Below are 4,868 nucleotides of genomic sequence, written 5' to 3' on the forward strand. Positions count from 1 at the left end.
TAATGCTTTGCTTCGGTACTCTATTAAAGAAGTACCTTAATATCCAGTAGATTCCCTTGAGGCCCGGCTGCCACCGGCTGGTAGGACAAAAGATGTTGTGCAAGTTTCTCATTGCGAGCACGTACGACTATAATTGGAACACATGCCTATTGATTGCTTTGTACTTGGACACCGTTTTATTATTATCTGCAAATGCCCTGCTATGATTGTTACATGAGTTTCTCTCATCCATGCAACGCCCGTCATCCGTCCCCGTGCCTACAGTATTTTAATCCTGCTGTTTACTATAATCACTACTGCTGTGTCTGTTACTCTACTGCTGTTATTTCACTACTGCTACTGCTATAAAACTGTTACTACTGATAAACTCTTGCGAGCAAGTCTGTTTCCAGGTGCAGCTGAATTGACAACTCCGCTGTTAAGGCCTCCAAGTATTCTTTGTCTCCCCTTGTGTCGAATCAATAAATTGGGATTTACTTCCCGCGAAGACTGCTGCGATCCCCTATACTTGTGGGTTATCAAGACTGTTTTCTGGCACCTTTGCCGGGGAGCATAGCTTTATTTGGAAGTTCACTTGGATTGATATTGTTCGCTGCAAATTCTCCATCATGGGTAAAGCTCGCGATTCTAAAGTCGCCATATTACCATCCACTACAAGAAAAGGTACAACTCTGAGTACCTCCGCTACACTTGATTCACCATCTGTGATAAGTCAACTTGTTTCACCGCCACAAGCTGGTACGTCTGCTGAATCTGAAAACTCTCATAATATTGATAATGTTTCTGCTGTGCTTGATGATAGTGGTTCATTGGGATCCTTTCTAGATGCTACAGCTAGGTCTAGACAAATTGAAAAGGGATTTCTAGTTTCGTGCCCCTGGTTCGTTAGTTGTACTCAGTTTTCCCCAGTCCCTTAGTTTTTCCTCAGTTTTCCCCTCCTCTAGTTTGAAACACGCACAAGTGCTGGAACGGCCGGTAGCCGTCAGGTCAGAGGCCTTGACCGTTAGTCTGACCGGGTGGGGCCGCACAGGGGTAGCTCCTCCCTGACCGTCTCGTGCTGACGGGTAGGGTCAGGAGACACGTCGGAGCAGCCATCCATCTATCGCTGACGTGTGGGCCGTTTTATTTCATGATTTTATACGCGGTGCTGCCAATGACAAATGGGGCCGCTCTATAGGGCTGCCGCAGCCAATGACCAGTGGGGTCGTATATTTTTCAGTAAAAGACATATATTGCCGCTCTGTGGGGCTGCCGCAGCCAATGACCAGTGGGGTCGTCTATTTATTTAGGGAAACTCATATATTGCCGCTCTGTGGGGCCTCCGCAGCCAATGACCAGTGGGGTCGTCTATTTTTCAGGAAAAGACATATATTGCCGCTCTGTGGGGCTGCCGCAGCCAATGACCAGTGGGGTCGTCTATTTATTTAGAGAAACTCATATATTGCCGCTCTGTGGGGCCTCCGCAGCCAATGACCAGTGGGGTAGTCTATTTTTCAGGAAAAGACATATATTGCCGCTCTGTGGGGCTGCCGCAGCCAATGACCAGTGGGGTCGTCTATTTATTTAGAGAAACTCATATATTGCCGCTCTGTGGGGCTGCCGCAGCCAATGACCAGTGGGGTCGTCTATTTATTTAGAGAGAAAAAATCATATCTTGCCGTTCTGATATATGTCTTTAGAGAATATCATAGAGAGAAGCAACAAGTTCGCTAATTAATTATTCTTAAGCTAGACCGGAGAACCGCTGGCAGCTCGTTCCCCACCGTCGGACGGAGCAGCCATCGCCGGCGGCGCGCCGGCGCCTCGTCGCGCCGCCGGCTCTGTCCCCCGGCGGCGTCGGACGAACTGCGGCGCTGCACGTCAACCACGGCTCCAGCACTTGTTTCGTCCGCACGCATTGTACCCACCGCAGGAAAGTCCGCCGCAAGCAGATCCGCCGCCCACGACGACCGGGATTTGTTCCGCGCACCAATTGGTAGACCTCCGCTTCTGCCTCCCCCGCCCCCTAATCGATTCGGTTCCCGTAATTTATTGGAGTTTGCAGGTACGAAATAGTCCTCAATGTCTCGTCGTAGCGGGTACACCGGCGAGGGTGGGGATTCGATCATGTCGTGGCCACGTTCTACTTCTCCTACCTCGTCGGAAGTGCAGGTATATAGCTTCAGCTCTCTGTACTACCGTTGAATTTGAAGTTCCGCCATGGCCTGTTGGGGTGATTTCAGTTGTTCTTTTTTCCATTATTGTTACAGTTAGCCGTGCAAGCCGATGATCCATGGTACATTGCATACCAAGATGAATCAACCCAGTGGTGTAGCCAGAGGATGGATTTGGAGGAGAAGGTGGCCAATTTAGGTGATGAATTGGCCCGTAAAAACCTGATGATATTCGAGCTGAAGCGTATTGTGGATGAAGAAAAGAAGAATTCAGAGCTTATTCGCAAGGAGAAGTTGAGAGTTGAGACAGATCTTGCCGTATTTGATCAAGTGGTAGAAAATCTAGAACATGAACTAAAAGTGATGGGAGAGGAGAAAAGTAGATTCATCTGTGCAGTTTTATTAGGTGTCATCCCTGTCCTAGCAGTTATGTGGTTCTGGTAGACGATTTAGTATAGAATTGTTATTCAGTAGATGGCTCTAACCACTGTATTTTGTTGTGGCTCTAAGCACTGTATTTCGGTGTACAATTTCCTACTTGTGCTAAGTAATGTGCACGATAATTTTAGCAAGGGATCCCAAAAGTGAAAGCATGTACCAGCCTCCGGATCAAATACATATCAATATCTTCCCAATCAAGTTGGGATAGAATTCAAATCATACATACGGATGTACATGGACACATCAAGAACGTGAAGAAGCTTTTTTTGAGACGGAGGTAGTAGTTCGAATTTATAATAATTTATCCCAATTTGCGGCGTCGAACACGGTCGCGCAGCGATGGGCAAGAAAGGCCGGGACGACGGGCGGCTGAGGGGTGGTCATCTGCGCCATCAAACGTTGAAGCGATGTTATCGGCGATGGCTTCAATGTTCGTGGCATCGATGACCACTGTCGGAACCGCCGCTGTCTTGGTGTTCTTCATCAGCGATGGATCTGCGGAGGGCTGGATCGGCGGCTTTGCAGCGCGGTTGTAGACGATGGCTTCAATCGTCTTGGCATCGATTCGCACTCTCGGCACCGGAAGTGAGACATCAACAGGCTCCGACATTGAAGGCTGGGTCTGCGCCGTCGAAGCGATGTTGTAGGCGATGGCTTCAATGTTCGTGGCATCGATGACCACTGTCGGCACGGCCGCCGTCTTGGTGTTCTTCATCATTCAACAGATCTGAGAATAGAATCGAAAGTGAGACAGAGAGAGACATTTCAACTATTTCTGACGGTTAGATCCTCACCGGCACTCTTAGATCCACGGCGCACGCACGGTTAGATGCACGCCGCCGCACGCACGGTTAGATCCGCGCCGCCGCACGCCGACGCACGCACGGTTAGATCCGCGCCGCCGCACGCACGGTTAGATCCGCGCCGCCGCACGCACGGTTAGATCCGCGCCGCCGCACGCCGCCGCACGCACGGTTAGATCTGCGCCGCGCCGCACGCCGCCGCACGCACGGTTAGATCCGCGCGCGCCGCGACCGCCGTAGTAAGAGAAGAAATACGAGAGAGGAGGATGCGACTGGAATATGCGACTGCCAGGGTTGGTAGGTATGTGCTCTTCTCTTGTCTCCGTATGCGTCCATCGTGGTAGAGAGAGATACAGGCCGTCCGATCATAAATGATCGAACGGTGCAAGCGTTCGTTGAGCTTTCAACTAACCAAGATCCGTGTGACATACATCTCGACCAATCAGAGATCAGCCAGTGAGTACAAGTTAGGAAAACTGAGTAGAACTAAGAGGGGGAAAAGTGAGGAAATGTTTATCGGAAGGGCAAAACTGAGTATGACCGAGTAAAACAAGTGGGCCCGGAGGGGGAAAACTGAGTAATACTAAGTAAAACAGGGGCACCCAAATAATAAACGGACTAAGGGAAATTGAAGCTTTTGGCATAAAAATTGTAAAATTGTGTTATTTGAACAATATATTACATTTTGGCCGACTAGATATTGTTTGCAACTCAAAGATACACAAGTGTGACGAATTTGGACTCATTTGGACAAAGTTTGTAAGCATAGTGGGTATTTGGGAGGTGTATTGAGCAGAAAGCCCTGCATCTTCATATCTAGTAGCTCATGGACTAGGAAGTGGTTTTGAAGCTTTTGGCATATCTAGTATCTCTATATTTCCTTTTCCATTATTATTTCTCTAGGTTGTAGGTAACATAACAAGGCTCCATGGGAAGGTTCCACCATGTTTTGAATTATTTTGAATTGAACCCTAAAACCCTAAAACCCTAAAACCCTAAAATGATAAATGTGGCTTAAATGTGGCATACAAATTGTTCATACAAATTCAAATTGTTCAACACAAAGGGATCCCCAATACAAAGGGAACCACAATACAAATTGTTCATACAAATTCAAATTGTTCAACACAAAGGCATCCCCAATACAAATTGTTCAACACAAAGGCATCCCCAATACAAATTGTTCAACACAAAGGGATCCCCAATACAAAGGGAACCACAATACAAATTGTTCATACAAATTCAAATTAGTTGTTCAGAATAAAATCTTTCTCTTGCTCCTGGTGTGACTCGCTAGGGCCACCACCTTACTCCGGGTAACCCTACCAGGGATATTACCGGTGTCTACCTTCCTTTTGCCCTCTTTCTTGTTCTTCTTCTTCTGCAAAGCTTGTGCTTTTTCTTCTGCCATGTACTCTTCGAAGTTAGCATCTATCATGGCCTTACTACTTTCGAGGCATTCTCGACTATA

The 4,868-nt window shown here is 47.7% G+C and overlaps 1 long non-coding RNA gene across 1 annotated transcript; it reads left to right on the plus strand.

Annotated features, from left to right (window-relative positions):
* The first annotated feature begins 1,065 nt into the window (after positions 1–1,065).
* On the plus strand, positions 1,066–2,815 carry LOC127330309 (uncharacterized). Its single transcript, XR_011751023.1, has 2 exons — positions 1,066–1,975; positions 2,045–2,815. It is a non-coding gene; the product is annotated as an uncharacterized lncRNA (long non-coding RNA).
* The last annotated feature ends 2,053 nt before the right edge of the window (positions 2,816–4,868 follow it).

The sequence above is a fragment of the Lolium perenne genome, chromosome 2 (assembly GCF_019359855.2).
Source record: "Lolium perenne isolate Kyuss_39 chromosome 2, Kyuss_2.0, whole genome shotgun sequence".
NCBI classification, from domain to species: Eukaryota; Viridiplantae; Streptophyta; class Magnoliopsida; order Poales; family Poaceae; genus Lolium; species Lolium perenne.